This window comes from Plectropomus leopardus, chromosome 16 (assembly GCF_026936395.1).
Source record: "Plectropomus leopardus strain MGB_pleo_1.0 chromosome 16, ASM2693639v1, whole genome shotgun sequence".
Taxonomy (NCBI): Eukaryota; Metazoa; Chordata; class Actinopteri; order Perciformes; family Serranidae; genus Plectropomus; species Plectropomus leopardus.
In genome coordinates, this window is record NC_142191.1 from 12,450,672 (window position 1) to 12,464,449 (window position 13,778).

Consider the following 13,778-nt stretch of genomic DNA (forward strand, 5'->3'; position numbering starts at 1 on the left):
ACACTTATTGACAAAAGGACCTTCATTATCATCTTTGTTTTAATTTAATAATAATAATAATAATAATAATAATAATAATAATGATGATGATGATGATGATGATAATGATAATAATAATAATAATAATAATAATAATAATAATAATAAACTTTATTTGTATAGCACCTTTCATGCAAGAAATGAAGCCCAACGTACTTAACGAGAAAGAAATAAAATGCACCAAGTGTTTCACGTCGAAACACATAAAAGACAAAAAGACAAAATAAAACCTGCACGTAAAATAAAATCAGAATAGAATACATAGAATGCATCTTCATATGGATAAAATCCACTTGATAATACTAGTATAAGTAAGATAAATAAGGATACAAATTTAGTGCAAAGAATGCATAACAAAATGGAAAATAAAATAAAACCTACTGACATTATTAATAAAATATGCATTAAAAACAGAGTATATAAAATGTATAAAATCAAGGAAAATACAACATCTTAAAGATGTACAGCAGTATGCTTGAGCAAAGCAGAATGCAAGGCAGCTGAATCAGAGCTGGTTAAAGGCTAAAGTGAAGAGATACGTTTTTAGTTTTCAGTCTGCATTTAACTGCAGTTCTTGTTTGTCTCTATTTTAACTGCTTGCTCAAAACAAAATTCTTGTCATCGTCTGGCCAGTGCCTTGTTGGACAAACAGTGGAGTTGTTTTAGATGAAGCTTCTTCATAAAAAAACAAATAAAATAACATAATAATAGTAATAAATAAATAAATGGGTTACACACCGTATAACTGTTTAGCAGCAACTTGGTTAGATATAAACATCTAACAAATAATTCTATGAATTTACAACCAAAAATAACTCTCAGACAATGTTTCATTTTTGGCTAACATCCACCCACTTTTTAGTCCAAATGTGAACTTCTGTAGCCAGTGCAAACAATTTGCTGTGGATTTATGGACTTTTGCATGTTAAAGAATAAAAATGTACTTTTTTACTGTCCACCATGAATTTGGAGCTATTTGCTTTTTATTGGACAGCAATAATATGAACTAAAATATATTTATCTAAAGTGGTCATCACAGGTTTCAGTCATATAGAGACGTGAGGAACTCTCATCCAATGAGGAAGAAGCTTTAGGCTACTGACACCTTTACCTCTTCCTCACTGCTCATTTCCCCTTAGCTGTTCTTAGTATGTGTGTGTGTGTGTGTGTGTGTGTGTGTGTGTGTGTGTGTGTGAGAGAGAAACCGCATTTTACTTCCCCTCATTTACCTATCTGTGGAGAAATGTTTATATGTGTGTGTCTTCCAGTGTATTGTGATCATAAATTCTCGACAGGCAACTTCACCTTAAATACGTTTCATTTGTCACACTTCTCCTTTTGCCACCGTGTGTGTGTGTGTGTGTGTAACTATGTGTGTGTAAATGTGTGTGTGTATTTCAGGATGGCCAGTGCTCTCTCAATGTCAGCTGACAATAGACCTTTAAAAGGCTTGTGTTAAGAAGGACCTGGAGTGATCTGGGTTTGTGTGTGTGTCCGTGTGTGTATTTGTCAGAGAGATCGAGTCTATGTGTGTGTGTGCGTGTGTGTGTTTTGTTGTTGCTGCATTTCCCAGTGTCCTGTTCACCTCGAAGGGTACAGCCGTCCCTTGGACCGGCCTGGCATGCTGGCAAAGCACTTCTCCAGTGTGTGTGTGTGTGTGTGTGTGTGTGTGTGTGTGTGTGTGTGTGTGTGTGTGTGTGTGTGTCACTTTGAGGGGGGAAAAAATCTCACTGTTATCAAGGTTAAGCGTCCTACTGTTTTAGTGAGAGGAAGGGGAGAGAAAGAGGGGGAGAGGGGGAAGAGGGAGATGGATAGATAGGGGATAGAGGGTGAGAGCTCGGAGACAAAGGAGAAAACGATGAAGGGAGGGAGGGAGGGAATTGAGGGGAATGGGAAGGGGAGAAAAGAAGGGTAGAAGGAGAGAGAGGGGGGAAAGAGAGATGACGTGCAGGAGAGAAGTGCCCTTGCGAGCAGTGGGACTTTTGCAGCGCTCACATTTAAAGTGCTTCACTCTCTTTCTCTCTGTTTACGTCTATCTCTCTCTGTCCGTTATTTGTCCACTGGGGCTCCTCTCTGTGCACCCAAACACACACACACTCGCACACACACTCTTCCCCACATCCATCTTCAGCCCTCTTAAGGGAGGCTTTGAAAGACTCTGGCAGGCAGAGGCACTTGTATATATGAGGTCTCAATAAGCCTAAAGTCCATCAAAGCAAAGCACAAAGAAAAATGACACAATTCCTTCTGCTCAGCTGAATTATTCGTTTAGTGACGGGAAATAAGTTTAAATCAAGAAGAAAGTGACCCTTCACCTATCACTGCATTTGCTTTGGCCAACACTAATATAGGGTGACCTTAAATGGGTGCATCAAAGTTTAGATTTAAAGGCAAAGCACATCGTTAAAGCTTAACAACAGTATTTTTTGTTTTGTCGTTTAGGTTTCATTTTTCCTGATACTGGAATCAGGGTGTGTGTTTTTCTTCAGAAGCTTGTGTCTATTTTCATATCAAATTATGCTCTGCTTTTGGTAAATCGCCTGACACACACAACAAGAAATTAACAAGAAATTAAATAATATCCCCAAAGACACACAGCCTCTCAAACCTGATTTTTTTTATTTTGTTTGTCAGAACAGAAGTTTAAGACATATGAAAACCGAGCTTTTTTTCCCCACCGATTTTCAATTATTTATTTATTTTTAAAATTATATCTATTTGTTGTCTTGTCCCTTCTGAATAATCCAAAATTTACACAAAGAAAAAAGTTTGTTCTTCAGCAGTTCTTTAGCCTGGGGTGAGGTGCTAAATAGCACTGCCACCACACAAAAACCCCTTTAAACCCCTTAATTGTTCATTAGAGGTTCATTGGAGGTTCTCTACTGGTTTAACGGTTTGAATAATATCCTCCCAATTAGCACTTCATAAAGGAGTTTTTTTTACATAAAGTTATGTACTTAACGTAAAGTTAAGACGGTTATGTGAAGGAAAACAATTATGGCAAGAATGTACCCTAATATGACCGAAAGTTAATACAGTTCTGAACACTGGTCTGGATCCCTTCCTTCTAACACCCTTGCTCTCAACCCTCTGCCCCCATGTCCAAAAAAAAAATAGCAAATATTCCCCCCCAGATGACATTATAACCTGTTCAACAATTCATAAGAAATGAATAATAATCATTCATAGTTTAAGTAAAAGGGTATTAAGATGCATACTGTATTATCTAACATCCTTTAAAGGCCCCCCACGCCCAAAAACATTAAAAACAAAATAGTGCTGTATAGTACCTTTAATGGTTCTCCAGAGTACTGTTTGAAAAAGACGTTGCACAGCACCTTTTAAAAATGGGGGCCATATAGCACCAAAACAGGTTTCCCTATGATTACAAGCCAGTGAACCACTTTTGTGTTCTGTTTAGCACCATTTTTATAAAGTGAGTGTGTGAATATGTAAATATTATTGGACAAGAGATGTGTCCTGCTTTAGTGAAAAGTCCATCAGTGTGTGTTTGTGCACTAGAGACGAGAGACGCAGAATTCCACGTCACGCAGTGAGCACAGAGCAGCTTTCTCCCTCCAGCAGATGCATTTGAAAATAAAGGTTTAATGTCGAACATGCACATACGTCCAGAGTTGGAGTGCATTGAACCACATGTAATTGAAGTAGTGGTTGTAGTTTGCTTGTTTTTCAGCTACATTCATATTTGCACAAATATTCAAGTAGTTAAAATAAGTTTTGCCATTTTTTTGTGTAGTTAACTACTAAAACTACAAACAATTTGGGGCCATAAAAGAAAAGGATTTATTTTATTTTTTAGTTCACCATTGTATCTCGCTTGTAATTTACCAACCTTTAACCACAATTAATCACAAGTTTTGATTATTGCCATTTATTAACAAATGTTCACAGAAAGTTGTTGGGTTGCTATTTTAGAAGTTACCTGCTAGGTGCAATCCACCCACATGGACTCTAGTTTCTGGAAGGCAGGTGTATGAATGATGGGCATTGTGTTCAAAACAAAAGTGGGCATTTTTTGCACTTTCCTATGAATAGTGGGGCATTTTATTTCATTGCATCATGACCTGTGAACAAACACATTTAGGTGCATTTTTTGCGAGCATGTGACTTTTTTGCATCATATTTTGTTAGAACTCCGTCTCGTATGTACATGAGTAGGCTTTTTCAGATAAACAAGATTTCTCTTTCGGGTAGCTTTTCTGTAGTTCAACATTTTTCAGTGTAAAGTCATTGGTAGCTTGTAAAGCATTGCTTAAAAATGAGCTTTCCCAACAATGCACACATCATTCTGTACAATCAAACATTAACAAGAGGAATATAAGTAACTAAAAAAACATTTTGGGATTTTCATTTAGCTTCTTTCAATCTTTGTTTGAGCCTTAAAACTAAGTAAATCTTAAAATTTTAACTACATGAGGGCTGCTGAGCCAAAATTCAAATATCTTTGACTGACACTTCATTTCTTTAAACTGAAATACAACAGATCCTAAAGATTCTTAGACAGGTTTGACTCACATAACCTGTCACAGAGAAACAACTGAAAGATCAACCTGTAGGAGGACAGCGTGAAAATCACACAAATAAAAGTTTGCACACCCTGTGAAAAACGGCGCACCTGCCCAAACACAGGTAACGTGCCATCTTTCGCCTACTTTCTGAATTTCCTGTCACATCTCAAACAAAAACTACCATTCTTTTCCTGGCACCAGGAAGCTGCTGTTAAAACAGGCTTTAAGGGGAACAGCTTATTTGCATACATAAATGTGAAAATTTGCAAGAAGACAGACAGAGAGGAAAAGAGGGAGAGAGGCCAGGTGAATAAGTCTTCTGTTGGCCGAGGAGCTGCGGCGGTGGAGGAGGGAGGGGGTGGGGGAGGTGTTTTGCATATTAAGGTTTTTTTTTTGCTGGGCAGGTGTCTGAGAGATACAGGAGCTGATTAGAGTTTAGCACAAGGAAAATTTGCCCAGCCATGCAAATTCTAACCCCCCTGACAAACCAACCGCCTTGGTGAGCACGAAGACTGTGTGTAAGTGTTTGTGTGTGGCTTTTTGTTGTGTATGTGTGTGGGGGTGTGTTGTTTATATGTGTGAGTGCGGGTGCGTGGGTTGTGTGTTTTTTCACTGTTTGATGCTGGTGTGGGAATGATGTGTTTGTGTGTATTATATATGTGCACGGACACATTTGTTGTGTGTTTCCGTCTTATATGTGAGTGTGTGTGTGTGTGTGTGTGTGTGTGTGTGTGTGAGTCATAGAGGTAATGTGGAGATGGAAATGTACTGGATGTGTATCAGGATGCCCCCAAGGCCCTTTTCTGTGGATCTCTCCCCTTTCTCCTCCACCTCCTCCTCGTCCTCCTCCTCTTCCTCCCCTACCTGCCTGCACCACCACTTGAAACAGGAGCCTACGCAGATTCAGCAAGCGCGCGCACACACACACACACACACACACACACACACACACACACACACACACACACACACACACACACACACACACACACACACACACACACACACTGAGTTTTCCCTTTGCCAGATTCTGCATCATCAAAGTTCCATCCACCTTGGTGGCGTCTTTGGAATGAATATGTCCTCTGTTTCAGTGATCACACACACACATAGACACACACACACACACGTCTGTGGCCTTTCTTGTTTGATGCTAATCTGCTCTGTCACTGTGCTGGCCTAATACGCTCCCCATCTCCCTCCCAGCTCCTCTTTTGTCGCGATTGTTTCCCCTTTTCCTTTCATATCCCTCCTCCCTCACTCCCTCTCGTCGTTCTCTCTTCCTTCTGTTGCCTCTCTCCTTTCATTCTTTCATCCTCCTCTTTTGCATGTCTTCCGTTATCCTCTCCCCCTCCTCCTCCTCCGCCTCCTCTCCCTCGCTTTTTCCCCCCATTAGGAAGTTTTAATGGCATAATTGTCACATTCCTTCTGGCACAATGAACACCAGCGGTAATTAAAGAGCTTGCCGTTAATTACCTAGACCCCGGCTCTACTTTCCTCTTTTCTCAGCCCCCCTCCTGATCCCCTCTCTTCTTCTCTTTCTTCTCTGCTTCTCATTCGCTCTGTCCATCGCCATCAAAGTCTTCCGAAACACACCCGGCCTCCCAAAGCCTTGACTTTGAGCGAGCGCCGCTTTCATGTGAGGACTCAAGTGAAAATTCTCGCTTAGTGTCCTTTTCTTTTTACTCGGCAGCCCCCCTCTTCTGTCTGTCTTTGAACCCCCAATGACAACACACATCATCTTTCATAAGACAGGAATGTGTGTGACCTGGTAATGGGTTAGAGAGAGGGAGAGAGGTGGGGTGTCTGATGGAGAGTAGAGCAGTTTTATGATGGCTCTGGGAAACTCTCAGATTTCCATAAGAGCGACCAGGCCAAGTTTCCTCTGTCAGTGACCACTCCTCCCACAGAGGACACACACTCGTGCATACACACACCTCGGCATTTAAAAGAGGAAGTCCCTATGATCTCTATGTGAGAGGGAGGTACCAGTGGAGAGGGTGAGAAGCCTTCGTCCGCACACATGCGGATATCGTGTGTCCTCCCTTATCAGCTGCTCTTTCTCCTATTGGAAAGATGTCTCACTCCTTTTGTCCCTCTTCCTCTTTTGTCTGTCCATCCGTCTGTCATCCCTGTATTTGAGTTGATAACAACCTTCCACAGATGTATCCAAAGTAACCATATAATGAAAGAAAACTTTCTAAAGTTTGAATTTTTCGCTCCCTTGCATGCGTCTCTCTCTTCCTCCCTCTTTTTTTCCCAGCTTTTTCTCCCACTGTCTCTCCCTCCTTCCCGCTCTCATCGTGTCTCTCCAACTCTCCATCCATTACCAGAGCCACAGAGAGCTGAGAGCAGATGCTGTCTGTCCAACCGCCGTGCCCCATAGCATTGTGTGCTTCACCTCTCCTTCCCCCCTCACTCCCTCGTTCCTCCTCTTCATGTCCCTCTCGGGGCTCCATTTGTTCTCCACCCAGAGAGCCTAATGTCTGTTTTCTCCTCCTCCTCCTGCTTTTCCCCTCCCTGTCTTGCACTCCTTCATTCCTGTTGTTTTTTGGGGGTTTTCTCACCACGTACGGCATGGGGTTTTTTTGTGCGTGGGGTGTCTTTGACCGGGGTTCGACCTCAGGGGGATTTGAGGTTAAGAGGTCACGGCCGTTGCACTGGATGCACAAGCAAAGACACAAATACAAGCATGTATAAACATACATATGTACTGAAAAGCACACACTTGCACACAGGTGTGTGCTTTCAGTAAAAGGCTCTAGGGTTCTCTTTGAAGAGCGATTGAAGACAAAAAGAGGTAGAAAATAGAGGGAGAAAGATGAAAAAGACGGCGGTATAGATTTAAGTTCAGAGCTGCCAAAAATACAACCAATACAATTTGCCAGTGGGTTTATGTCAACTACACACACACACACACCTTCCCTTACATGCTTTCCACTCCTCATATGTACGGCATCTACTGTCAGTCCCTTAATCTCTATCGCTCTCATTGAGAAAAGGTTGAGGTACAACAGACTCCCCAACATGTGCATTTATCATGCACGCACGTTATGTTTGTCATATCACATAATAAGCAGAGAACGTTCTGTCCTTGTAAACCCACATGCAATCATATCTGCATATATGCACGTGCCGTTCCCACCAGAACCAGCAAACACACCATCTCCTGTTTCTGCAGAGATGGTATAATTAAGACTGCAAAAATAACCTGAGGAGAGGCATTGCCTTATGTTCATATTTATCATTTAAACATGAACTGAGTCACAGATTTGATAGATGGCCATAGATACAGACTGAGGCGTAGAGTTCAACAAAGAAAACATGATATGTACGATCAGATTCTCATTCAAACTTGTATCATTGTTTCACTGAATTCATGAGACTGTGAGAATTCGTAACTTTGTGATGCCAATAGGCCGGAGAGTCTGATTTAAAACATTTTTTGAAAGAAGCGTGGGATTTTTTTTCAGTGAGAACATGCAGTTAGTTTCAGTTTTATTTACCCAGTACAATGAAGGTTAATTGTATACAGTTTCCCTGATACTCTGATAGAAAGAACTTCACAGTCGTTCTGCAGAAAATCCAGCAATTGAAATTTAAAATGATTCATAAGGCTAGATACCAGATGTGTGGACTTGGGTCACATGACTTGGATTTGAATCAACTCACAAATTTGATGACTTTAGACCCAACTTAACAAAATCAAAAAAGGCTTGCAACTCCTCCTGACTTCACTTGATTTTGAGCGTTTTAAAAATACTACCCCTAAGTTCAAAGATTAAAACGCGTGGTATTTAATAAGTCAATTAATTTATTTTCCTTTAGTTCCCGAATCAATTATTTTTAATGCTTTTCATTCTCTGCAGGATGACACTTATTTCTTCAGATCCATTGTTTTAAAAATCAATCAGCAGCATCCAGTGAAGCTGCAGGAAAGAACCATAAAGACTGAAGTTACCGGACTGAACACCAGTTGAAAAAAAGTGATATCAAATATGATTTTGTTTAACAAAATCTATGCGGTGGTCCACAAAAAACAAATTGTAGTATGAAACATGTGTTACTACAGACAGAAACACAAACACTTGTTTTAACAAATAAATACAAATTTTAAAAAGCATTGAGGATTTTTTAATAATTTAATGGATTATTATTCTGTTGTTAAAATAGCATTTCATTTGGTGAAGAATGCATTATGACTTGTTTAGGACTCAAAACTCAAAGTTTAGGACTTTGGAACTGACTTGGTCTGACGTCTGCTTGATACCACAAGAAGAAAAAAAATGTATTTTTGGGCGGTAAACCAACCCTTTAAAGAGAGACTACAACACTGGTGAGTTCACTGTACTCACTGTAGAGGTGGTCTCTGTGGTCAAGAAAAAAAATAATAAAAAAAAAAAATCAAACAAGTCTTATGATATTACCCCGGATCTTCACCGTGTCATGAGCATAATTTGCGACTTGTCTTGGCTTTTTAATTCTCTTAGTGAGAAGAGTTAGGGGAAGAAAAGAACAGAGAGCGGGATCATCTGCTTCTCGGTGAATAGCCGGGGGCTATTGAGGGCCCCCGTTTGACATCGCCTGACAGGTCTTTTCTTCACCGTGTGCTGTGTGTGTGTGTGTGTGTGTGTGTGTGTGTGTGTGTGTGTGTGTGTGTGTGTGTGTGTGTGTGTGTGTGTGTGTGTGTGTGTGTGTGTGTGTCTGAGCACATGTGTGTATGTGAGAATAAGCCACTTTATTCTGCGCACTGATTAAATGACCGGAGCTGTGTGTAGAGCCCGGGGGCAGCAGAGGTAGCAAGGAATCACTTAAACATAAAGAACTACATGATCTCCTCTCTCCTTTTCTCACCTGCTCACACAAACACATCCTCTCGCTGCGCTCATCCAACACTTGATTCTCCCTCCTCCAATACTCCCCCCCTCCTCCTCCTCATCCTCCCTTCTTCTCCCCTCTCCTCCCTCCTTCTGTCCCTGGTCACCTTGTGAGGGGCAGCCTGCTCTGTGGCACAGCTGCTGATTATGTCATTATTTCTGGACCATTTTGGTCTCCCTCCGTGTGTGTGTGTGCGTGCATGCATGTGTGTGTGTGTGATAGTGTGTGTGTGAGACTAATGAAGCGTGGCAAAGGGACTCATGCCAAAATGACCAGGGCGTGCATCAGAGCTGCAGATGTGTCAAAGCAGCCCCCCATTCAAACACACACACACACACACAAACACTTCACACACTTCTCACGTACACACACACACACACACACACACACACACACACTTCACATTTCCCCTGTCGATGCCAAACTCTCCCTCCTTCAATCCAATCTGCAGTTTATTATTTTTCTTTCTTCTCCTGCCATCTCTCACTTGCCCTTCCTTCCTCTCTCCTTCTATCCATCCTCCCTTCTTCGCCGCAGCTCCTTGCCCTCCATCCTTTATTGTTTGCCCGCCCACCCACACCCTCCTTCCTCCTACCCCTTCTATTCTTCCCCTCCCTCTGTTCTCCTCCTCTCCAGATGTCCTGTTCCTATCTTCCAGACTCCCTTGCTCCTTTCTTTTCCTTCTGCCTCCTGCTCTCTCGGTCCCTCTGAGCCGGGTTGACTTCCTGACCTCCAGAGGCCCCGTTACAGCGCTTTGTGACCCCCCCCCACCTTCGTTTAGGGCGCTTTCTCCCAGCCTGTGTCAGCCATACAAGCTCGGACGATGAATTTTTAAGTCTCTTAACAAGGGCTTGAACTGTGATTTCTGGCTTCGCCCTGCTGTTTGAGCACAGATTCTGAGTCTGTTGATTGGTTTGATATAAAGCTAGCACCCTCAATATAACCCCCAATTTCTATAAAGCAAAAAAAAGAGAGGGGGTGGCAAGAGGGGAGGAAAGATATGTCACAAGCGGCCTTGATATAATATGAATTCTCAAGCTGTGTGTATGTGTGTGTCGGGGTGGGGGGTTGAGGCGAGTAAAGACAGAGGGAGGAGCGAGGAAGATGGGATAGGAGAGCGACTTCATCAGCGTCTTTGACCCTGTCCTGTCCTTGACTTCCCGGCTGAGGTGCACCTTGAGAAGAGCCCATGTGACGCTTGTGCTTCAGGCTCACATACACACACCAGACAGCAAGACACACACACGCACACACACACACACACATCCATGTATACACAACAACCCCTCAAGGCTCCATGTTCTCAAGGCTATCAGTAGAGTGAGGGTGGCTGGTGTTTGCTCAGCTTTGAGGCCCCGTTTCCCGTCCCAGTGGTCACCTTTAAGTCACAGAGAAAAACTTCACAGATTAGAGATTTTAGGATTTGTGGGGGAATTTAGAAAAAGTGAAAGACAAAATGAAGAAAGTTGAACCCTTTGGAAGGGAAGATTGAACAAAGTATCCGCTCTTTCCTCAGTGGTTGGTTGGACTCTTCAGCCATGGCACAGTCTTATCAGCAGGAGAGAGGGTTGAGAGGAAAGAAAGGGGGACATGGGTTGTGTTTGCCCAAAGTGACAGTGTGGGCCAAGGGCTTATCAAGGCCTTTGTAGATTATTGATCAGAGTAGATACGTGAGGCACGGGGGGCCGTATGTGCGAGTGTGTGTCCGACGTTCGGGAAGCTCTGGCTTGACTCACTGAAAACTCACAGATCTGCTAAACTCCAGGTTCAACTCTTGTTTATGTGTTTTGCCGTTATGGGGAACTGAGAATATTCTTAAAGGGACAGTTCAGCCCCGAATCAAAAATACAAGTTTTTCTTCTTATTTGTAGTGCTGTTTATTTATCTAGATTGTTTTGGTGTGAGTTGCCGAGTGTCAGAGATATCAGCCGCAGGGATGTCTGCCTTCTCTACAATATAATATAATTAGACTCAGCTTGTGGTACTCAAAGCTCCAAAACTATACATTTGAAAGACTCAACAGCAATGTTTCTTTCCAGAAATCATGACCTGCTCAAGATAATCCACAGACCTCGTTATGAACATTTTCATGTAGGTTTTTTATAATTTTTTATGAACTATACCCCCAAACATATCACCACACAGAGGGAAGCATGAATCTACTAATGGACAACAGGCTTGTGACATCGTGATATGTAAACGTTAATGGCATCTTTCTAAGCTGAGCTGTAACGTTATGTAGCTCAGTGGTGCTAGGTGAGCTAGCAGTATTTACACGCTTCCATTTGTGCGATGATAAGGTTGGTGGGTGTGGTTCGATCAAAAGAAAATAGTTGTTTAATGAAACTGCTTACAATAAGGTCTGTGGATTATCTTTTATATTATTATTATTTCTGGCTTTTGCTTTTATTTGACAGGACAGAATGCGAAAGTGTGAAAGGGGGAACGAGAGGGGATGACATGCAGCAAAGGGCCATGAGCTGGAAGCAAACCAGTGGCGTGCCCACACTAACCACTGAGCAACTGGTCGCCCCGTCTGTGGATTAGCTTGATTTTAACTTGAGTGGAAAAATCTGTATTTTTGATTAGGTGGTGAACTGTCGCTTTGAAATACAGTCACTGCAAAGAAACATTACACATCAATGCCAGATGACTCTATCTATGGCATTGAGTGCATTACAAAATCTATAAATTCCCTGTCTCAAACACACACACACACACACACACACTCCAATACAGTGACCGAAAAGCATGGGAAGTGTTGGTATTCCCAGGCCGAGTTGGGGTTAGGAATTAACCTGGCTGGCAGCGAGGGCTTATGTTGTGTCCCTGCATTTCATCCTTCAAGGCTACAGCTCACAAGCGCACACACTCACTCACACACACAGCCTTATCTTCCAGGGTCTCGTCTTGTTTGGCCAACGCTGTGCAAATAGAAGGTGCAATACATCTCCTGACAGTTCCCAAAAGCAAAGGGGAGAAACACGTTGGCCAAACAAACAGCTCAACCCTGAGTCACCGAGAGAGAAGAGATTTCTCAGGCTTTACCGAAACACATGCAAAGACACACACACGCGTACACTTGCGCACAGGGTGTGTGTAACAGTAGCCTTTATTCAAGGGCTTGGGCCTCTGGCTACCTTTTTAAACGTTTGTCTAAGCAGTCTTAAGACAGGGGCCGCTGCCGGAGTGAATAGCTCCCAGCAAGCCGTCCACAGGCTCCTATTGTCCTCCGTCATATTTTATTATCTCATCAAAAAGCAGGAAATCCGATTCCCTCTCTCTGAAAAAGAGCTTATCCTTCTGTCTCAAAGCAACCTGTCACGAGAGAGGGAGATGGAGAGAGGTGGAGAGAATGAGGGAGAGAGTTGTGGGGGAGAGGGGGGGTCTGTGAATGAGGGTGATTAACTGCCTCATCGCTGCCTCTTGTCAGAGAAGTCCCTCTTTCTTTCTTTCTTTTTCTTTCTTTCTTTTCTTTCTTTCTTTTCTTTCTTTCTTCCGTCCTTCCTTCCTTGCTTTCCTCCTTCATTTGTATTTACCAGACATACGGCAGGATGCAAAGGTGAGAGGAAAGTGTGTCTTTTCTCCCTGTTCCTCCTCCTCTTCCTCATTTCATATTGTGTTACACGGGGGCAGAGCCACAATAATATCCTTTTTCATGAAAGCTTTTGTTTTTTTGGACCCCCTCCTGTCTCTCTCTCACACACACACACACACACACACACACACACACACTCACTTCCATCCTCTCTGTCTTTCTCGCACCTATGCTCAAAACACCTATTTCTCAGAGGGCCGTACAATCAGAAGTGTGTGTCTGCGTCTTCTGTTTTGTGACGCAGACTATATGAGCACTGACACACCAAGCCGACAGTTGGACGTTCGTCAATGTCAGGCCATTTGTGAGTTTCTGACGCCCTAGTTTTTGCGTTGTGTCCCAATATGTTGGCACTAGTCGGCCCTTGTCGGCTGTTTTTGGGCCAATACAACATGTTGTATTGGCATCCGAGGTGGCGGAGCCGGTTGGTAAGAGAAATCACCCTGATTAGCAGCTCAGCTCAAAGCATGAGAAGTAAATGTAACTGAGGAAACCAAACAAACAACTACAGTTAAGAGTAAACAAGATTGAAACAAACTTATATGTCAAGATGCCATCGAGCTGTTTAGCAAAAAAAAAAGGGTTTAAATCTTTTGTGTAATTGTTTGCCATAAGTTATTTTTTCTCAGGCAGGTGTGGAACATACGTGCGAGTGGGCTGGCTGTCGTCTTTGTGGTGTGTTCAAATGCTTTTTGGTAATGTGAGTTGACACAACTAGTTATTTGATGTCAGTT

At 42.5% G+C, this 13,778-nt stretch overlaps 1 protein-coding gene across 3 annotated transcripts in view; it reads left to right on the forward strand.

Annotated features, from left to right (window-relative positions):
• The window catches only part of LOC121955325 (prospero homeobox protein 1-like), a 45,514-nt gene that overhangs the window by 22,733 nt on the left and 9,003 nt on the right, over positions 1-13,778 (forward strand). The gene's annotated exons all lie outside the window — the stretch shown is intronic.